Here is a 23,434-nt window from a genome sequence, read left to right as displayed (position 1 = left end):
AGCAGTCCAAATCAAATAATATCACAGCGACTGCCCAGGTACACGATTTACCTACCGCCATTACAATATCGTTTGAAAACTTACCTGACAACATTAAATCACCAACTCTAGATCCAGACAGGGACAGCCGGCCTCTGAGTTCCCCGCTTGCCAAACCACAGGAACCGGTGGAACCCACACCGGCTCATCCACACACTGCAAGAATGAATATCGCTTCTCCTTTGCAGATACCTCCTGTATCGACAGCGTCATCCACTCTTCTGGAGGGCTGTGGCATGAAACACAGGGGGGCCCCCTGCAGACCTTTGAGGACCCCCTAACGCTGTCCCAGCCACAATCCCCTAAAATAGAGGAGAAGAGAGAATTAGCATCCAAAAACATGCTAGGTCACAGTCACTAAACTCCCCATCACACACTATAGCAATGTAGCAGTAGCAGTAGCAGGTTCAGATGCTGTTTCCTCCAGTCCTTTACCTTCTCAAATCACTGTCTCTCTCTCCCCCTCCAGCTCCAGAACCACGGTCTAAGCAGCCGGAGCAGCTGCGGCCTCCTACAGACATGGGGTGAACAAGCTCAAAAACCAAACCTAATAAACCAGGATGTGATGATGGCAAATTTTTCAGAAAGCAAAAATGCACGAAAACGTGCACAATCTGAATCCTGTTGTAAGAGCACCTCACCTCGTCTGCACTCTGGGGCCGCGGTGACCTCTGACTGTGAACCCACGGTCCCACCAGAGAACAGAGCATAAAATTAGGAATTGGCACCTCACACCTAGAAAAGCTATTATAATAATAGGAGATTCAAATCTAGCTCGAGTGCCACAATTTGCCAGTGAAGAAATCCAGATGGACAGCTTCCCTGGAGCACAATTCCATCACATAGGGGAGATTTTGAAAAAAACTTCCCCCTACCAAAACAGTAAAAACAGCAGTTTTGTCAGTGGGTTTGAATAACTGCCTAAGACGGCAACAGCCACTTACAATTATAAAACAACTTAATGCACTATTGAAAATAGCAAAGGAAAACATTTCCCAATGCCCTGATCTATATACCAATTATTAACATCAGCAACAGACTGGAGAAACAGCAAAAGGACCTAATAACACACCTGAATAGCTATATAGAAAAGAAATGCACTTACCTGTCAGAGATCAGTCCACTCCACTTCAAGACTGAGCCAAGAGATCCAGTACACTGGACTAAGGAGACGGCCGAGAAAATAGCTGAACACTGGGTGGATCAATTAAACATGTGAGTGGGGAGCAGTGCACTACAGCAACTCCCCAAAACTCAAACATCACCAACCTCTGCTCTTCCTTTAAACTAAACTACCTAGAAAGGGAGATTTTAAAGAGGGGACTCACATTTATTCCAACACCCAGACCACCAGATCCTGACCAACTGCGCAGTGATCTACACACTTACCATAGAAGATTAAAAATCTTGGATCATTTCCACTATAACACAGAATTCCCACACATTCCATTTACAACTAATTCCACCTGGGAACCTGCCTTTGAATCTCTGGCGGAGCCCATCCAAGAACTAATCCGGAAGGATGAGGAATGCCTCTCCCGTTTTAGAGCCTCCTACAGGGCAAAATTAAACATTACAGGGATTCAAAGAAAGGCACTCTCTGCACTCAGCAAAAGACAGGATATAATCATAAAACCTGCAGACAAGGGAGGACAAATAGTCTTACAGGATAGATTTAATTATCTCCTGGAAGCAGAAAGACAGCTCAACAACACAACCTATTATGTCCCCCTGGAACAACCTCTGCAGGCAGAAACACAGCATTTGATTAGGAAAATAATTACAAAATTATATGAAGATAAATATATTAAGGCTAAACAGATGACCTACCTCCTTGGCCCAGATAATCCGCGTTCCAGACTATTTTATCTACTTCCTAAAATCCATAAACCACCAGATACCTGGACAGTCCCGTTCCAGGTGCCTGCAGGTAGACCCATTGTAAGTGACTGTGGCTCGGAATCATATCGTATAGCAGAGTTCATCGATCATTACATAAACCCATTAGCGCAAATCCATCCAAGTTACATTAAGGACACTTATGAATTTGTAAAGAAATTGCAAAATTTAACAGTACCGATAGGTACACTTTTATTTTCAATCGATATAGATTCCTTATACACAAACATTGACACGACTTTAGGGCTACAGGCGGTGGCAAAAGCGTTACGCAAAATGCCGGACCCCGATCGCCCCGATAATGTCATTCTCCAACTTTTGGAGATCACATTGACCAGGAATGATTTCCAATTTAATAATAAACATTATCTGCAAGTCTGTGGATGCGCTATGGGTAGAAAATATGCCCCCTCATATGCCGACATCTATTTAGCCGACTGGGAGGAAACGGCATTCAAAAAATGCCACACACTCCCGTTATTATATTTCCGCTATCTGGACGACATCTTTGACCTTTGGAGTGAATCCCTAAATTCATTCCATGAATTTTTAGCAGTCCTAAATTCCCACCACCCGAAAATAAAGTTAAAACAAAACTTACAAACACAGGAGATTGAATTCCTGGACACGCGGATCTTCTTCCATAATCACACTGCCCACTCGAAACAGCTGGCCACCAAAGTACACTTCAAAGAGACCGACCGCCACACCCTTCTACACAAGAGCAGTTACCACCCCAGACACACATTTAAAGGGATCATCAAATCACAATTAATAAGATTCCATAGGATATGCACTTACCAGCAGGACATAGATGAGGCTACCTCGACTCTGTTCACAGCCCTTAGACCCAGAGGTTATTCCAGCCGTCAATTAGATCGGAGGTCAGAAACTCATTCAAAAATAAAAAAGATTATAAAACAGATAAGAGTAGTCTCGCACTTGTCCCGTTGGTGTTAACATATTCCCAGGACCTTTCAGGTTTAATTTCAGGCTTAAAGGCCAATTTCCACCGGGCACAGGAATTAATCGACCCCTTGAATAATTTCCGCCCGATTACAGCCTATAAAAGAAATAAAAACCTATCAGACATACTGGTTCACACACGATTTGATCATTCCAAAAACAACAGCACAGACACGTGGTTACTCAGATACTCACCGTATATAGTAAATAGCCATTCAGGGCAGGGAGCTACAGTAACATTCAGATGTACTCCACAAACCACCAACTTGATCTATATGATCGAATGTACACACTGTAATAAACTTTATATTGGGGAAACAGAAAAAACAGCCAAAACCAGAATCTCACAACATCTGTACCGTATACGGGGAGGTTAGGGTACATCGATCCTACATAGGCATTTCATCCAAGTTGGCCTGGAATTTTTGAAATATAGAATCCTGGATAGCAAACAGACCTGGTCCAAACAACAGAGACGTCGAATTGAACGACAATGGATACAAAAAATAAAAACGATCGATCCACTGGGCTTTAATGAAAAATACAATTAAAATCCTACTTGTGTATTGTGGGCTCGTCCTCTTCTTCTTCTTCTTCCCTTTCCGTGTCCTTTATGACCGCCTTTAATTTTCTAACAAAGCACGATTGGTCTATTAAGGTCAATTAACAATATCTCTGCTAGAATGTGAATACCCGGTTTACATGAGACCCCGGAATAAATAGCACTTATAATCATCTGGTGGTTGGATGTGAATGCATGTATTTAGGTGTTTGTGTGTGTATAGTTATATGCACACGAATGCATATAAATTGTATTTATATAAATAAAATAAATATTTTACTAATTTAGTAACAAATCAATATAAACAATAGAAATAACTTATATTTCTGTCATAATAATTGAGCATGCTTTTGGATACTAATATTATGCATGAATTTCGATTTCTTGCCCCCAGTTTCCCTTTTACGGCAACTACTAAAAATTGTGTGTTGCGTTCAATGCATGCTCGGTTGTTTGAGTGTTTTTCCTTTCCCACTCACCCTCTCTTTTTTCCTGTTTCCTTATATTCCATATCATCCACCAATCATTAATTTCGTCCACGGGGTCTACGGCGAAGCCGAGGAATCCCCCATAGCAGCCAAATAATTCTCCCATGGCAGGGATTCCCCTAGATAACTGGAAAACACATACATATATACAAATATAAACACATTTCTAACAACATGGAAGGGTATGCATCTAATTACGCTCTCTTTTTTGCTAAACAAACATTGTTTTAAATTAAAAATGATTTTATGTGTTATGTTTTATTCAGCATGATGTATATATCTTATTATATTTTATTGTGTGGAGATGCATGTTTAGCACTCTTTTATGTACAGCACTTACCTGTATATAGCACTTACCTGTGTATAGCGTTTCCTATGTACAGCACTTATTTTACATTTTTTTTATTGCATGATTTTTATTGCATGATACTTAGATTACAGCTCTTTATTGGATGCTTACCCTTTCTACTTATGGATTTACTCCCCCAGCAGTTGGATATCCCACCTCACTTTTTTTTAGGGGGATCATGCCTGGAAATATTCCACTGGTTATTTCAGAACTTGGCAGTCTTCATCGTGATCTGGAGTCTTCCCTTCCTCCAGACCCGCCCCCCCCCCTTTTTTTTTTTAAAAACCTGCACTTGGAACAGACCCTGGAACCTATTTTGATTTTAATACTTTTACACAGACCCTGACCTTCAACCTAACCGCCTGACTCCTACTCTGACCCTATACATGACCTGATCCCTAAAACCTAACCATTCAACTTGTACTGAGGCCCTAACCCTAACCTGACCTCGACCCTGCCCCAACCCTAACCTGACTTCGACCCTGCCCCAACCCTAACCTGACCTCGACCCTGCCCCAACCCTAACCTGACTTCGACCCTGCCCCAACCCTACCTGACCCCGCCCCTGCCCTAACCCTAACCTGACCCCCGCCCCTGCCCTAACCCTAACCTGACCCTGGACCCTGCCCTAACCCTAACCTGACCCTCGACCCTGCCCTAACACTAACCTGACCCTTGACCCTTGACCCTGCCCCAACCCTAACCTGACCTTGACCTAATCCTATTACTATGTTGGAGGACCCAACTCTAACTAGTAAAGCTATAAACCCCCCCCCTCCCGGTTTTCAGGAGGAAGAGCCCCCAATCCAGGTCCAACAGGATCTCCAGAGTTGAGGATCCCTAACACAACCTATTGATGTGATTGAAAAAAAAATATCAGGGATATATAAAAATTCAACATTTTCACAAATAATACTCCCTGTCCTAATAGGCTGTGTTTTCCTCACCCCTCCTTGTCCCCTCCCTTTACTTACCTTCATATCCTTTCAAAACTTGTACTCTCCTCTCACTGAACCAGCTCCGGACCATTTATCAATCTGCTTTTTCTCCATGAGCCAATATGGAACCTATAAAAAAAATATATAAAAAAAACATTGTATATATGTGTGTATGTATATATACACATATACAGATAAAATAGAAATAAAGATCAGTATAATACATGTTGCCAGCGCATCAGAGACATCTAGTGGTGTCCCCTTCCCCTAACCTAACCTGACCTCGACCTTGCCCTAACCCTAACCTGACCCCCGCCCCTGCCCTAACCCTAACCTGACCCTGGACCCTGCCCCAACCCTAACCTGACCTTGACCTAATCCTATTACTATGTTGGAGGACCCAACTCTAACTAGTAAAGCTATAAATCCCCCCCCCCCTCCCGGTTTTCAGGAGGAAGAGCCCCCAATATGCCAATATGGAACCTATAAAAAAATATATATAAAAAAACATTGTATATATGTGTGTATGTATATATACATATATAAAGATAAAATAGACAAAGATCAAAATAATACATGTTGCCAGTGCATTAGTGACATCTAGTGGTGTCCCCTTCCCCTAACCTAACCTTGCCAGAGCCTTGTCTTTGTTTGATCAATTTTAACAGATAAATGAATAACCTAAGGCTCCAATGGAGTAATCACTTTTCGCTTACAGATGATAGTATATATAGAAACACCCCCTTTTGTAAATTTTTTTTTTCTCTCTTCTTTTTCTTTTTCTTTTATTGCCCCACCTCCTTTCAATCTCTTATTATCTTACCTTTTATTTCTAGGATCCACCCTCATGGACTTGATCTATATGAATCTATTATAAAAGGAAAAAAAAAGAATATCAATTGTTTTAAATCCAGTTGTACCTTTAAAAGGAGGGGCATAAATTTAAATAACACCCCCTGAGAAAGGGTCCCCTGCAGGACCAATCACCTACCAGGTACTGCCCCCAAGATTACTTACATAGAGGCCTGGATCCTTCACTCTCTTCTTGCTCCCCTGAAGAAGCCTTCCAGGCGAAACGTTGGGACCTTCTTTCCTTTAATCCTCTGAGAGAGACTAACTTCAGACAGGTTTTCTCACTAAAAAAGAGAAAATACTTTTTTAAGCTTTTATAGTGCAGGTTTTGTTTCATTTTTTCTAATGTTTTATTGTTTTATTACTAGTTTTGGTGGGTACATACACAAACAGGGTCTAACCAGAGGACTGAGGCTTGAGGCCTACTGGATCTGGTCTCAGGCCTGGATCAGCAAATGGGTGAGTGTTGTCTACTAACCTACAGGAAAAAGAGTGTGCGCACACAGAAGATTATACAACATCACGTTTGAAGACTCTACACAACTCTCCCCAGCTAATCCAAGCATCGACACAAACCTCAACTATTTTAAACAAAACTCATCCCCTGTTTGGATGGATTCCCCACCCTGAAGGACTTTTTATTATTTATTTATTTTATATCTTTTATTTTCTATTTATGATTGCCCTGCAAGGATATTTTTGAATCCTGATTTTTTTTACACACGTGTCCCCCTGTTTTGGTAATACAGGATTATCACGGAGCCTTATTGTTTTCTACTGCACTGTAAGTGCTTGCTAAGTATTTTAAGCTAACCTAGTGTGCTGTTGTCTCCTCTCTTATCTTCCCTACCCCTTTCTCTTTTAATCCTTTTGTTCCCCCCTTGTTTTAGTATCCTCTTTTAAGTATCTCTTATGCTCATTTAATTTGGTTTTTATTTAACCAGATCTGTTTAAATGAAATTTAATCATTAATTTAATTATTGTTTCATTTTAACTGACTGATTACCTAATTTTATTTTTTATACTATCATCTGTTTAACAAACCCTCTGCTTTTCACTACGGATCTCTTAGCAGCACAGCCACCATGTCCTTACCCCTGAGTAACAGATTTGAAGTGCTGGCTCAACCAAATAGCCCGGGTAAGTGTGGGACTGCGGAACAAAATCTACTCAAGCCAGCCCCTAGGGAAACTGCCTCGGCTTCTCCAAATGACCCTCAGGATCTAGACCTAACAAAAGTATATTTGAAGATGTTACAGGCCATTCACCACTCCGAGATTATTGCTAGGGCTACACAGCAAAACACAGCCCTAATGGGTATGATGAAGAAAGCAAATCAACTGACTCACTTCATTTAAACCAGCAGTTCCTAATCCGGCAACTCTGGAAAGGGTTAAAATAAACACAGATCAATGGCTGAACAATAATTTAATAATCCTGGCTGACCATTATGATGCCTTATTAGCATCTCTTTTAGCACAGGTGATAACCTTTCAACCAGCAGCCTTAAGTAAAGCCTTAAAATGGGCTAAACTGAGATATGGACCTCGACTTACCGACAGCTCCATAGACACCCTGAGAACCATGGTGCTCCAAGGGCAACCACAGGTGGGCCCGGAGAGTGTGGAACCCTCTCTACAGGATTTTCCACCTCTCCCCACTCCAGATCAGGCGGCACAGGCCAAACTATCCCCAATGCACCAGCCATCCCTTCCCCAGCCTCTCAAGACACACCTGGAACAGAGACCAAGCCACAGGAACAAATTAACACATATTAAAATGCACAAACATAATAAGGCCCATAGCCCTACACAGGAGCAGTCCAAATCAAATAATATCACAGCGACTGCCCAGGTACACGATTTACCTACCGCCATTACAATATCGTTTGAAAACTTACCTGACAACATTAAATCACCAACTCTAGATCCAGACAGGGACAGCCGGCCTCTGAGTTCCCCGCTTGCCAAACCACAGGAACCGGTGGAACCCACACCGGCTCATCCACACACTGCAAGAATGAATATCGCTTCTCCTTTGCAGATACCTCCTGTATCGACAGCGTCATCCACTCTTCTGGAGGGCTGTGGCATGAAACACAGGGGGGCCCCCCTGCAGACCTTTGAGGACCCCCTAACGCTGTCCCAGCCACAATCCCCTAAAATAGAGGAGAAAGAGAGAATTAGCATCCAAAAACATGCTAGGGTCACAGTCACTAAACTCCCCATCACACACTATAGCAATGTAGCAGTAGCAGTAGCAGGTTCAGATGCTGTTTCCTCCAGTCCTTTACCTTCTCAAATCACTGTCTCCTCCTCTCCCCCTCCAGCTCCAGAACCACGGTCTAAGCAGCCGGAGCAGCTGCGGCCTCCTACAGACATGGGTGAACAAGCTCAAAAACCAAACCTAAATAACCAGGATGTGATGATGGCAAATTTTTCAGAAAGCAAAAATGCACGAAAACGTGCACAATCTGAATCCTGTTGTAAGAGCACCTCACCTCGTCTGCACTCTGGGGCCGCGGTGACCTCTGACTGTGAACCCACGGTCCACCAGAGAACAGAGCATAAAATTAGGAATTGGCACCTCACACCTAGAAAAGCTATTATAATAATAGGAGATTCAAATCTAGCTCGAGTGCCACAATTTGCCAGTGAAGAAATCCAGATGGACAGCTTCCCTGGAGCACAATTCCATCACATAGGGGAGATTTTGAAAAAACTTCCCCCTACCAAAACAGTAAAAACAGCAGTTTTGTCAGTGGGTTTGAATAACTGCCTAAGACGGCAACAGCCACTTACAATTATAAAACAACTTAATGCACTATTGAAAATAGCAAAGGAAACATTTCCCAATGCCCTGATCTATATACCAATTATTAACATCAGCAACAGACTGGAGAAACAGCAAAAGGACCTAATAACACACCTGAATAGCTATATAGAAAAGAAATGCACTTACCTGTCAGAGATCAGTCCACTCCACTTCAAGACTGAGCCAAGAGATCCAGTACACTGGACTAAGGAGACGGCCGAGAAAATAGCTGAACACTGGGTGGATCAATTAAACATGTGAGTGGGGAGCAGTGCACTACAGCAACTCCCCAAAACTCAAACATCACCAACCTCTGCTCTTCCTTTAAACTAAACTACCTAGAAAGGGAGATTTTAAAGAGGGGACTCACATTTATTCCAACACCCAGACCACCAGATCCTGACCAACTGCGCAGTGATCTACACACTTACCATAGAAGATTAAAAATCTTGGATCATTTCCACTATAACACAGAATTCCCACACATTCCATTTACAACTAATTCCACCTGGGAACCTGCCTTTGAATCTCTGGCGGAGCCCATCCAAGAACTAATCCGGAAGGATGAGGAATGCCTCTCCCGTTTTAGAGCCTCCTACAGGGCAAAATTAAACATTACAGGGATTCAAAGAAAGGCACTCTCTGCACTCAGCAAAAGACAGGATATAATCATAAAACCTGCAGACAAGGGAGGACAAATAGTCTTACAGGATAGATTTAATTATCTCCTGGAAGCAGAAAGACAGCTCAACAACACAACCTATTATGTCCCCCTGGAACAACCTCTGCAGGCAGAAACACAGCATTTGATTAGGAAAATAATTACAAAATTATATGAAGATAAATATATTAAGGCTAAACAGATGACCTACCTCCTTGGCCCAGATAATCCGCGTTCCAGACTATTTTATCTACTTCCTAAAATCCATAAACCACCAGATACCTGGACAGTCCCGTTCCAGGTGCCTGCAGGTAGACCCATTGTAAGTGACTGTGGCTCGGAATCATATCGTATAGCAGAGTTCATCGATCATTACATAAACCCATTAGCGCAAATCCATCCAAGTTACATTAAGGACACTTATGAATTTGTAAAGAAATTGCAAAATTTAACAGTACCGATAGGTACACTTTTATTTTCAATCGATATAGATTCCTTATACACAAACATTGACACGACTTTAGGGCTACAGGCGGTGGCAAAAGCGTTACGCAAAATGCCGGACCCCGATCGCCCCGATAATGTCATTCTCCAACTTTTGGAGATCACATTGACCAGGAATGATTTCCAATTTAATAATAAACATTATCTGCAAGTCTGTGGATGCGCTATGGGTAGAAAATATGCCCCCTCATATGCCGACATCTATTTAGCCGACTGGGAGGAAACGGCATTCAAAAAATGCCACACACTCCCGTTATTATATTTCCGCTATCTGGACGACATCTTTGACCTTTGGAGTGAATCCCTAAATTCATTCCATGAATTTTTAGCAGTCCTAAATTCCCACCACCCGAAAATAAAGTTAAAACAAAACTTACAAACACAGGAGATTGAATTCCTGGACACGCGGATCTTCTTCCATAATCACACTGCCCACTCGAAACAGCTGGCCACCAAAGTACACTTCAAAGAGACCGACCGCCACACCCTTCTACACAAGAGCAGTTACCACCCCAGACACACATTTAAAGGGATCATCAAATCACAATTAATAAGATTCCATAGGATATGCACTTACCAGCAGGACATAGATGAGGCTACCTCGACTCTGTTCACAGCCCTTAGACCCAGAGGTTATTCCAGCCGTCAATTAGATCGGAGGTCAGAAACTCATTCAAAAATAAAAAAGATTATAAAACAGATAAGAGTAGTCTCGCACTTGTCCCGTTGGTGTTAACATATTCCCAGGACCTTTCAGGTTTAATTTCAGGCTTAAAGGCCAATTTCCACCGGGCACAGGAATTAATCGACCCCTTGAATAATTTCCGCCCGATTACAGCCTATAAAAGAAATAAAAACCTATCAGACATACTGGTTCACACACGATTTGATCATTCCAAAAACAACAGCACAGACACGTGGTTACTCAGATACTCACCGTATATAGTAAATAGCCATTCAGGGCAGGGAGCTACAGTAACATTCAGATGTACTCCACAAACCACCAACTTGATCTATATGATCGAATGTACACACTGTAATAAACTTTATATTGGGGAAACAGAAAAAACAGCCAAAACCAGAATCTCACAACATCTGTACCGTATACGGGGAGGTTAGGGTACATCGATCCTACATAGGCATTTCATCCAAGTTGGCCTGGAATTTTTGAAATATAGAATCCTGGATAGCAAACAGACCTGGTCCAAACAACAGAGACGTCGAATTGAACGACAATGGATACAAAAAATAAAAACGATCGATCCACTGGGCTTTAATGAAAAATACAATTAAAATCCTACTTGTGTATTGTGGGCTCGTCCTCTTCTTCTTCTTCTTCCCTTTCCGTGTCCTTTATGACCGCCTTTAATTTTCTAACAAAGCACGATTGGTCTATTAAGGTCAATTAACAATATCTCTGCTAGAATGTGAATACCCGGTTTACATGAGACCCCGGAATAAATAGCACTTATAATCATCTGGTGGTTGGATGTGAATGCATGTATTTAGGTGTTTGTGTGTGTATAGTTATATGCACACGAATGCATATAAATTGTATTTATATAAATAAAATAAATATTTTACTAATTTAGTAACAAATCAATATAAACAATAGAAATAACTTATATTTCTGTCATAATAATTGAGCATGCTTTTGGATACTAATATTATGCATGAATTTCGATTTCTTGCCCCCAGTTTCCCTTTTACGGCAACTACTAAAAATTGTGTGTTGCGTTCAATGCATGCTCGGTTGTTTGAGTGTTTTTCCTTTCCCACTCACCCTCTCTTTTTTCCTGTTTCCTTATATTCCATATCATCCACCAATCATTAATTTCGTCCACGGGGTCTACGGCGAAGCCGAGGAATCCCCCATAGCAGCCAAATAATTCTCCCATGGCAGGGATTCCCCTAGATAACTGGAAAACACATACATATATACAAATATAAACACATTTCTAACAACATGGAAGGGTATGCATCTAATTACGCTCTCTTTTTTGCTAAACAAACATTGTTTTAAATTAAAAATGATTTTATGTGTTATGTTTTATTCAGCATGATGTATATATCTTATTATATTTTATTGTGTGGAGATGCATGTTTAGCACTCTTTTATGTACAGCACTTACCTGTATATAGCACTTACCTGTGTATAGCGTTTCCTATGTACAGCACTTATTTTACATTTTTTTATTGCATGATTTTTATTGCATGATACTTAGATTACAGCTCTTTATTGGATGCTTACCCTTTCTACTTATGGATTTACTCCCCCAGCAGTTGGATATCCCACCTCACTTTTTTTTAGGGGGGATCATGCCTGGAAATATTCCACTGGTTATTTCAGAACTTGGCAGTCTTCATCGTGATCTGGAGTCTTCCCTTCCTCCAGACCCGCCCCCCCCCCCCCTTTTTTTTTTTAAAAACCTGCACTTGGAACAGACCCTGGAACCTATTTTGATTTTAATACTTTTACACAGACCCTGACCTTCAACCTAACCGCCTGACTCCTACTCTGACCCTATACATGACCTGATCCCTAAAACCTAACCATTCAACTTGTACTGAGGCCCTAACCCTAACCTGACCTCGACCCTGCCCCAACCCTAACCTGACTTCGACCCTCGACCCTGCCCCAACCCTAACCTGACTTCGACCCTGCCCCAACCCTAACCTGACCCCCGCCCCTGCCCTAACCCTAACCTGACCCCCGCCCCTGCCCTAACCCTAACCTGACCCTGGACCCTGCCCTAACCCTAACCTGACCCTCGACCCTGCCCTAACACTAACCTGACCCTTGACCCTTGACCCTGCCCCAACCCTAACCTGACCTTGACCTAATCCTATTACTATGTTGGAGGACCCAACTCTAACTAGTAAAGCTATAAACCCCCCCCCTCCCGGTTTTCAGGAGGAAGAGCCCCCAATCCAGGTCCAACAGGATCTCCAGAGTTGAGGATCCCTAACACAACCTATTGATGTGATTGAAAAAAAAATATCAGGGATATATAAAAATTCAACATTTTCACAAATAATACTCCCTGTCCTAATAGGCTGTGTTTTCCTCACCCCTCCTTGTCCCCTCCCTTTACTTACCTTCATATCCTTTCAAAACTTGTACTCTCCTCTCACTGAACCAGCTCCGGACCATTTATCAATCTGCTTTTTCTCCATGAGCCAATATGGAACCTATAAAAAAAATATATAAAAAAAACATTGTATATATGTGTGTATGTATATATACACATATACAGATAAAATAGAAATAAAGATCAGTATAATACATGTTGCCAGCGCATCAGAGACATCTAGTGGTGTCCCCTTCCCCTAACCTAACCTGACCTCGACCTTGCCCTAACCCTAACCTGACCCCCGCCCCTGCCCTAACCCTAACCTGACCCTGGACCCTGCCCCAACCCTAACCTGACCTTGACCTAATCCTATTACTATGTTGGAGGACCCAACTCTAACTAGTAAAGCTATAAATCCCCCCCCCTCCCGGTTTTCAGGAGGAAGAGCCCCCAATATGCCAATATGGAACCTATAAAAAAATATATATAAAAAAACATTGTATATATGTGTGTATGTATATATACATATATAAAGATAAAATAGACAAAGATCAAAATAATACATGTTGCCAGTGCATTAGTGACATCTAGTGGTGTCCCCTTCCCCTAACCTAACCTTGCCAGAGCCTTGTCTTTGTTTGATCAATTTTAACAGATAAATGAATAACCTAAGGCTCCAATGGAGTAATCACTTTTCGCTTACAGATGATAGTATATATAGAAACACCCCCTTTTGTAAATTTTTTTTTTCTCTCTTCTTTTTCTTTTTCTTTTATTGCCCCACCTCCTTTCAATCTCTTATTATCTTACCTTTTATTTCTAGGATCCACCCTCATGGACTTGATCTATATGAATCTATTATAAAAGGAAAAAAAAAGAATATCAATTGTTTTAAATCCAGTTGTACCTTTAAAAGGAGGGGCATAAATTTAAATAACACCCCCTGAGAAAGGGTCCCCTGCAGGACCAATCACCTACCAGGTACTGCCCCCAAGATTACTTACATAGAGGCCTGGATCCTTCACTCTCTTCTTGCTCCCCTGAAGAAGCCTTCCAGGCGAAACGTTGGGACCTTCTTTCCTTTAATCCTCTGAGAGAGACTAACTTCAGACAGGTTTTCTCACTAAAAAAGAGAAAATACTTTTTTAAGCTTTTATAGTGCAGGTTTTGTTTCATTTTTTCTAATGTTTTATTGTTTTATTACTAGTTTTGGTGGGTACATACACAAACAGGGTCTAACCAGAGGACTGAGGCTTGAGGCCTACTGGATCTGGTCTCAGGCCTGGATCAGCAAATGGGTGAGTGTTGTCTACTAACCTACAGGAAAAAGAGTGTGCGCACACAGAAGATTATACAACATCACGTTTGAAGACTCTACACAACTCTCCCCAGCTAATCCAAGCATCGACACAAACCTCAACTATTTTAAACAAAACTCATCCCCTGTTTGGATGGATTCCCCACCCTGAAGGACTTTTTATTATTTATTTATTTTATATCTTTTATTTTCTATTTATGATTGCCCTGCAAGGATATTTTTGAATCCTGATTTTTTTTACACACGTGTCCCCCTGTTTTGGTAATACAGGATTATCACGGAGCCTTATTGTTTTCTACTGCACTGTAAGTGCTTGCTAAGTATTTTAAGCTAACCTAGTGTGCTGTTGTCTCCTCTCTTATCTTCCCTACCCCTTTCTCTTTTAATCCTTTTGTTCCCCCCTTGTTTTAGTATCCTCTTTTAAGTATCTCTTATGCTCATTTAATTTGGTTTTTATTTAACCAGATCTGTTTAAATGAAATTTAATCATTAATTTAATTATTGTTTCATTTTAACTGACTGATTACCTAATTTTATTTTTTATACTATCATCTGTTTAACAAACCCTCTGCTTTTCACTACGGATCTCTTAGCAGCACAGCCACCATGTCCTTACCCCTGAGTAACAGATTTGAAGTGCTGGCTCAACCAAATAGCCCGGGTAAGTGTGGGACTGCGGAACAAAATCTACTCAAGCCAGCCCCTAGGGAAACTGCCTCGGCTTCTCCAAATGACCCTCAGGATCTAGACCTAACAAAAGTATATTTGAAGATGTTACAGGCCATTCACCACTCCGAGATTATTGCTAGGGCTACACAGCAAAACACAGCCCTAATGGGTATGATGAAGAAAGCAAATCAACTGACTCACTTCTTTAAACCAGCAGTTCCTAATCCGGCAACTCTGGAAAGGGTTAAAATAAACACAGATCAATGGCTGAACAATAATTTAATAATCCTGGCTGACCATTATGATGCCTTATTAGCATCTCTTTTAGCACAGGTGATAACCTTTCAACCAGCAGCCTTAAGTAAAGCCTTAAAATGGGCTAAACTGAGATATGGACCTCGACTTACCGACAGCTCCATAGACACCCTGAGAACCATGGTGCTCCAAGGGCAACCACAGGTGGGCCCGGAGAGTGTGGAACCCTCTCTACAGGATTTTCCACCTCTCCCCACTCCAGAACAGGCGGCACAGGCCAAACTATCCCCAATGCACCAGCCATCCCTTCCCCAGCCTCTCAAGACACACCTGGAACAGAGACCAAGCCACAGGAACAAATTAACACATATTAAAATGCACAAACATAATAAGGCCCATAGCCCTACACAGGAGCAGTCCAAATCAAATAATATCACAGCGACTGCCCAGGTACACGATTTACCTACCGCCATTACAATATCGTTTGAAAACTTACCTGACAACATTAAATCACCAACTCTAGATCCAGACAGGGACAGCCGGCCTCTGAGTTCCCCGCTTGCCAAACCACAGGAACCGGTGGAACCCACACCGGCTCATCCACACACTGCAAGAATGAATATCGCTTCTCCTTTGCAGATACCTCCTGTATCGACAGCGTCATCCACTCTTCTGGAGGGCTGTGGCATGAAACACAGGGGGGCCCCCCTGCAGACCTTTGAGGACCCCCTAACGCTGTCCCAGCCACAATCCCCTAAAATAGAGGAGAAAGAGAGAATTAGCATCCAAAAACATGCTAGGGTCACAGTCACTAAACTCCCCATCACACACTATAGCAATGTAGCAGTAGCAGTAGCAGGTTCAGATGCTGTTTCCTCCAGTCCTTTACCTTCTCAAATCACTGTCTCCTCCTCTCCCCCTCCAGCTCCAGAACCACGGTCTAAGCAGCCGGAGCAGCTGCGGCCTCCTACAGACATGGGTGAACAAGCTCAAAAACCAAACCTAAATAACCAGGATGTGATGATGGCAAATTTTTCAGAAAGCAAAAATGCACGAAAACGTGCACAATCTGAATCCTGTTGTAAGAGCACCTCACCTCGTCTGCACTCTGGGGCCGCGGTGACCTCTGACTGTGAACCCACGGTCCACCAGAGAACAGGAGCATAAAATTAGGAATTGGCACCTCACACCTAGAAAAGCTATTATAATAATAGGAGATTCAAATCTAGCTCGAGTGCCACAATTTGCCAGTGAAGAAATCCAGATGGACAGCTTCCCTGGAGCACAATTCCATCACATAGGGGAGATTTTGAAAAAACTTCCCCCTACCAAAACAGTAAAAACAGCAGTTTTGTCAGTGGGTTTGAATAACTGCCTAAGACGGCAACAGCCACTTACAATTATAAAACAACTTAATGCACTATTGAAAATAGCAAAGGAAACATTTCCCAATGCCCTGATCTATATACCAATTATTAACATCAGCAACAGACTGGAGAAACAGCAAAAGGACCTAATAACACACCTGAATAGCTATATAGAAAAGAAATGCACTTACCTGTCAGAGATCAGTCCACTCCACTTCAAGACTGAGCCAAGAGATCCAGTACACTGGACTAAGGAGACGGCCGAGAAAATAGCTGAACACTGGGTGGATCAATTAAACATGTGAGTGGGGAGCAGTGCACTACAGCAACTCCCCAAAACTCAAACATCACCAACCTCTGCTCTTCCTTTAAACTAAACTACCTAGAAAGGGAGATTTTAAAGAGGGGACTCACATTTATTCCAACACCCAGACCACCAGATCCTGACCAACTGCGCAGTGATCTACACACTTACCATAGAAGATTAAAAATCTTGGATCATTTCCACTATAACACAGAATTCCCACACATTCCATTTACAACTAATTCCACCTGGGAACCTGCCTTTGAATCTCTGGCGGAGCCCATCCAAGAACTAATCCGGAAGGATGAGGAATGCCTCTCCCGTTTTAGAGCCTCCTACAGGGCAAAATTAAACATTACAGGGATTCAAAGAAAGGCACTCTCTGCACTCAGCAAAAGACAGGATATAATCATAAAACCTGCAGACAAGGGAGGACAAATAGTCTTACAGGATAGATTTAATTATCTCCTGGAAGCAGAAAGACAGCTCAACAACACAACCTATTATGTCCCCCTGGAACAACCTCTGCAGGCAGAAACACAGCATTTGATTAGGAAAATAATTACAAAATTATATGAAGATAAATATATTAAGGCTAAACAGATGACCTACCTCCTTGGCCCAGATAATCCGCGTTCCAGACTATTTTATCTACTTCCTAAAATCCATAAACCACCAGATACCTGGACAGTCCCGTTCCAGGTGCCTGCAGGTAGACCCATTGTAAGTGACTGTGGCTCGGAATCATATCGTATAGCAGAGTTCATCGATCATTACATAAACCCATTAGCGCAAATCCATCCAAGTTACATTAAGGACACTTATGAATTTGTAAAGAAATTGCAAAATTTAACAGTACCGATAGGTACACTTTTATTTTCAATCGATATAGATTCCTTATACACAAACATTGACACGACTTTAGGGCTACAGGCGGTGGCAAAAGCGTTACGCAAAATGCCGGACCCCGATCGCCCCGATAATGTCATTCTCCAACTTTTGGAGATCACATTGACCAGGAATGATTTCCAATTTAATAATAAACATTATCTGCAAGTCTGTGGATGCGCTATGGGTAGAAAATATGCCCCCTCATATGCCGACATCTATTTAGCCGACTGGGAGGAAACGGCATTCAAAAAATGCCACACACTCCCGTTATTATATTTCCGCTATCTGGACGACATCTTTGACCTTTGGAGTGAATCCCTAAATTCATTCCATGAATTTTTAGCAGTCCTAAATTCCCACCACCCGAAAATAAAGTTAAAACAAAACTTACAAACACAGGAGATTGAATTCCTGGACACGCGGATCTTCTTCCATAATCACACTGCCCACTCGAAACAGCTGGCCACCAAAGTACACTTCAAAGAGACCGACCGCCACACCCTTCTACACAAGAGCAGTTACCACCCCAGACACACATTTAAAGGGATCATCAAATCACAATTAATAAGATTCCATAGGATATGCACTTACCAGCAGGACATAGATGAGGCTACCTCGACTCTGTTCACAGCCCTTAGACCCAGAGGTTATTCCAGCCGTCAATTAGATCGGAGGTCAGAAACTCATTCAAAAATAAAAAAGATTATAAAACAGATAAGAGTAGTCTCGCACTTGTCCCGTTGGTGTTAACATATTCCCAGGACCTTTCAGGTTTAATTTCAGGCTTAAAGGCCAATTTCCACCGGGCACAGGAATTAATCGACCCCTTGAATAATTTCCGCCCGATTACAGCCTATAAAAGAAATAAAAACCTATCAGACATACTGGTTCACACACGATTTGATCATTCCAAAAACAACAGCACAGACACGTGGTTACTCAGATACTCACCGTATATAGTAAATAGCCATTCAGGGCAGGGAGCTACAGTAACATTCAGATGTACTCCACAAACCACCAACTTGATCTATATGATCGAATGTACACACTGTAATAAACTTTATATTGGGGAAACAGAAAAAACAGCCAAAACCAGAATCTCACAACATCTGTACCGTATACGGGGAGGTTAGGGTACATCGATCCTACATAGGCATTTCATCCAAGTTGGCCTGGAATTTTTGAAATATAGAATCCTGGATAGCAAACAGACCTGGTCCAAACAACAGAGACGTCGAATTGAACGACAATGGATACAAAAAATAAAAACGATCGATCCACTGGGCTTTAATGAAAAATACAATTAAAATCCTACTTGTGTATTGTGGGCTCGTCCTCTTCTTCTTCTTCTTCCCTTTCCGTGTCCTTTATGACCGCCTTTAATTTTCTAACAAAGCACGATTGGTCTATTAAGGTCAATTAACAATATCTCTGCTAGAATGTGAATACCCGGTTTACATGAGACCCCGGAATAAATAGCACTTATAATCATCTGGTGGTTGGATGTGAATGCATGTATTTAGGTGTTTGTGTGTGTATAGTTATATGCACACGAATGCATATAAATTGTATTTATATAAATAAAATAAATATTTTACTAATTTAGTAACAAATCAATATAAACAATAGAAATAACTTATATTTCTGTCATAATAATTGAGCATGCTTTTGGATACTAATATTATGCATGAATTTCGATTTCTTGCCCCCAGTTTCCCTTTTACGGCAACTACTAAAAATTGTGTGTTGCGTTCAATGCATGCTCGGTTGTTTGAGTGTTTTTCCTTTCCCACTCACCCTCTCTTTTTTCCTGTTTCCTTATATTCCATATCATCCACCAATCATTAATTTCGTCCACGGGGTCTACGGCGAAGCCGAGGAATCCCCCATAGCAGCCAAATAATTCTCCCATGGCAGGGATTCCCCTAGATAACTGGAAAACACATACATATATACAAATATAAACACATTTCTAACAACATGGAAGGGTATGCATCTAATTACGCTCTCTTTTTTGCTAAACAAACATTGTTTTAAATTAAAAATGATTTTATGTGTTATGTTTTATTCAGCATGATGTATATATCTTATTATATTTTATTGTGTGGAGATGCATGTTTAGCACTCTTTTATGTACAGCACTTACCTGTATATAGCACTTACCTGTGTATAGCGTTTCCTATGTACAGCACTTATTTTACATTTTTTTATTGCATGATTTTTATTGCATGATACTTAGATTACAGCTCTTTATTGGATGCTTACCCTTTCTACTTATGGATTTACTCCCCCAGCAGTTGGATATCCCACCTCACTTTTTTTTAGGGGGGATCATGCCTGGAAATATTCCACTGGTTATTTCAGAACTTGGCAGTCTTCATCGTGATCTGGAGTCTTCCCTTCCTCCAGACCCGCCCCCCCCCCTTTTTTTTTTTTAAAAACCTGCACTTGGAACAGACCCTGGAACCTATTTTGATTTTAATACTTTTACACAGACCCTGACCTTCAACCTAACCGCCTGACTCCTACTCTGACCCTATACATGACCTGATCCCTAAAACCTAACCATTCAACTTGTACTGAGGCCCTAACCCTAACCTGACCTCGACCCTGCCCCAACCCTAACCTGACTTCGACCCTGCCCCAACCCTAACCTGACCTCGACCCTGCCCCAACCCTAACCTGACTTCGACCCTGCCCCAACCCTAACCTGACCCCCGCCCCTGCCCTAACCCTAACCTGACCCCTGGACCCTGCCCTAACCCTAACCTGACCCTCGACCCTGCCCTAACACTAACCTGACCCTTGACCCTTGACCCTGCCCCAACCCTAACCTGACCTTGACCTAATCCTATTACTATGTTGGAGGACCCAACTCTAACTAGTAAAGCTATAAACCCCCCCCCTCCCGGTTTTCAGGAGGAAGAGCCCCCAATCCAGGTCCAACAGGATCTCCAGAGTTGAGGATCCCTAACACAACCTATTGATGTGATTGAAAAAAAAATATCAGGGATATATAAAAATTCAACATTTTCACAAATAATACTCCCTGTCCTAATAGGCTGTGTTTTCCTCACCCCTCCTTGTCCCCTCCCTTTACTTACCTTCATATCCTTTCAAAACTTGTACTCTCCTCTCACTGAACCAGCTCCGGACCATTTATCAATCTGCTTTTTCTCCATGAGCCAATATGGAACCTATAAAAAAATATATAAAAAAAAACATTGTATATATGTGTGTATGTATATATACACATATACAGATAAAATAGAAATAAAGATCAGTATAATACATGTTGCCAGCGCATCAGAGACATCTAGTGGTGTCCCCTTCCCCTAACCTAACCTGACCTCGACCTTGCCCTAACCCTAACCTGACCCCCGCCCCTGCCCTAACCCTAACCTGACCCTGGACCCTGCCCCAACCCTAACCTGACCTTGGACCTAATCCTATTACTATGTTGGAGGACCCAACTCTAACTAGTAAAGCTATAAATCCCCCCCCCTCCCGGTTTTCAGGAGGAAGAGCCCCAATATGCCAATATGGAACCTATAAAAAAATATATATAAAAAACATTGTATATATGTGTGTATGTATATATACATATATAAAGATAAAATAGACAAAGATCAAAATAATACATGTTGCCAGTGCATTAGTGACATCTAGTGGTGTCCCCTTCCCCTAACCTAACCTTGCCAGAGCCTTGTCTTTGTTTGATCAATTTTAACAGATAAATGAATAACCTAAGGCTCCAATGGAGTAATCACTTTTCGCTTACAGATGATAGTATATATAGAAACACCCCCTTTTGTAAATTTTTTTTTTCTCTCTTCTTTTTCTTTTTCTTTTATTGCCCCACCTCCTTTCAATCTCTTATTATCTTACCTTTTATTTCTAGGATCCACCCTCATGGACTTGATCTATATGAATCTATTATAAAAGGAAAAAAAAAGAATATCAATTGTTTTAAATCCAGTTGTACCTTTAAAAGGAGGGGCATAAATTTAAATAACACCCCCTGAGAAAGGGTCCCCTGCAGGACCAATCACCTACCAGGTACTGCCCCAAGATTACTTACATAGAGGCCTGGATCCTTCACTCTCTTCTTGCTCCCCTGAGAAGCCTTCCAGGCGAAACGTTGGGACCTTCTTTCCTTTAATCCTCTGAGAGAGACTAACTTCAGACAGGTTTTCTCACTAAAAAAAGAGAAAATACTTTTTTAAGCTTTTATAGTGCAGGTTTTGTTTCATTTTTTCTAATGTTTTATTGTTTTTTTTAGTTTTGGTGGGTACATACACAAACAGGGTCTAACCAGAGGACTGAGGCTTGAGGCCTACTGGATCTGGTCTCAGGCCTGGATCAGCAAATGGGTGAGTGTTGTCTACTAACCTACAGGAAAAAGAGTGTGCGCACACAGAAGATTATACAACATCACGTTTGAAGACTCTACACAACTCTCCCAGCTAATCCAAGCATCGACACAAACCTCAACTATTTTAAACAAAACTCATCCCTGTTTGGATGGATTCCCCACCCTGAAGGACTTTTTATTATTTATTTATTTTATATCTTTTATTTTCTATTTATGATTGCCCTGCAAGGATATTTTTGAATCCTGATTTTTTTTACACACGTGTCCCCCTGTTTTGGTAATACAGGATTATCACGGAGCCTTATTGTTTTCTACTGCACTGTAAGTGCTTGCTAAGTATTTTAAGCTAACCTAGTGTGCTGTTGTCTCCTCTCTTATCTTCCCTACCCCTTTCTCTTTTAATCCTTTTGTTCCCCCCTTTTTTAGTATCCTCTTTTAAGTATCTCTTATGCTCATTTAATTTGGTTTTTATTTAACCAGATCTGTTTAAATGAAATTTAATCATTAATTTAATTATTGTTTCATTTTAACTGACTGATTACCTAATTTTATTTTTTATACTATCATCTGTTTAACAAACCCTCTGCTTTTCACTACGGATCTCTTAGCAGCACAGCACCATGTCCTTACCCCTGAGTAACAGATTTGAAGTGCTGGCTCAACCAAATAGCCCGGGTAAGTGTGGGACTGCGGAACAAAATCTACTCAAGCCAGCCCCTAGGGAAACTGCCTCGGCTTCTCCAAATGACCCTCAGGATCTAGACCTAACAAAAGTATATTTGAAGATGTTACAGGCCATTCACCACTCCGAGATTATTGCTAGGGCTACACAGCAAACACAGCCCTAATGGGTATGATGAAGAAAGCAAATCAACTGACTCACTTCTTTAAACAGCAGTTCCTAATCCGGCAACTCTGGAAAGGGTTAAAATAAACACAGATCAATGGCTGAACAATAATTTAATAATCCTGGCTGACCATTATGATGCCTTATTAGCATCTCTTTTAGCACAGGTGATAACCTTTCAACCAGCAGCCTTAAGTAAAGCCTTAAAATGGGCTAAACTGAGATATGGACCTCGACTTACGACAGCTCCATAGACACCCTG

The 23,434-nt window shown here is 41.5% G+C and overlaps 4 long non-coding RNA genes across 8 annotated transcripts; all 4 read right to left on the bottom strand.

Annotated features, from left to right (window-relative positions):
- Positions 1 to 4,866: 4,866 nt before the first annotated feature.
- On the bottom strand, positions 4,867 to 7,426 carry LOC108873323 (uncharacterized). The gene is made up of 5 exons (XR_007811307.1): positions 6,479 to 7,426; positions 6,259 to 6,377; positions 6,065 to 6,109; positions 5,278 to 5,370; positions 4,867 to 5,153 (listed from the first exon to the last, which is right to left on the bottom strand). It is a non-coding gene; the product is annotated as an uncharacterized LOC108873323 (long non-coding RNA).
- A 47-nt stretch (positions 7,427 to 7,473) lies between these two features.
- Positions 7,474 to 16,533, bottom strand: LOC108873322 (uncharacterized). Of its 4 annotated transcripts, none has more exons than XR_007811303.1 (4): positions 16,485 to 16,533; positions 16,278 to 16,355; positions 15,885 to 16,142; positions 7,474 to 7,827 (listed from the first exon to the last, which is right to left on the bottom strand). It is a non-coding gene; the product is annotated as an uncharacterized LOC108873322 (long non-coding RNA). The 4 variants fall into 4 exon arrangements; XR_007811302.1 differs by lacking the exon at positions 15,885 to 16,142 and adding an exon at positions 7,994 to 8,251; XR_007811304.1 differs by lacking the exons at positions 15,885 to 16,142; positions 16,278 to 16,355 and adding exons at positions 7,994 to 8,251; positions 8,387 to 8,464.
- LOC127140822 (uncharacterized) lies at positions 12,475 to 15,352 on the bottom strand. 2 transcript variants are annotated; one of them, XR_007811306.1, is made up of 6 exons: positions 14,371 to 15,352; positions 14,151 to 14,269; positions 13,957 to 14,001; positions 13,172 to 13,264; positions 12,722 to 13,047; positions 12,475 to 12,686 (listed from the first exon to the last, which is right to left on the bottom strand). It is a non-coding gene; the product is annotated as an uncharacterized LOC127140822 (long non-coding RNA). The 2 variants fall into 2 exon arrangements; XR_007811305.1 differs by having other exon boundaries at positions 12,722 to 13,264.
- A 4,167-nt stretch (positions 16,534 to 20,700) lies between the features above and the next one.
- Positions 20,701 to 22,070, bottom strand: LOC127140823 (uncharacterized). The gene is made up of 4 exons (XR_007811308.1): positions 22,032 to 22,070; positions 21,839 to 21,883; positions 21,055 to 21,147; positions 20,701 to 20,930 (listed from the first exon to the last, which is right to left on the bottom strand). It is a non-coding gene; the product is annotated as an uncharacterized LOC127140823 (long non-coding RNA).
- Between the last annotated feature and the right edge of the window lie 1,364 nt (positions 22,071 to 23,434).

Source organism: Lates calcarifer, unplaced genomic scaffold, assembly GCF_001640805.2.
Source record: "Lates calcarifer isolate ASB-BC8 unplaced genomic scaffold, TLL_Latcal_v3 _unitig_5016_quiver_1318, whole genome shotgun sequence".
NCBI lineage: Eukaryota > Metazoa > Chordata > Actinopteri > Centropomidae > Lates > Lates calcarifer.
This window is presented reverse-complemented; position numbering and strand designations above follow the sequence as displayed.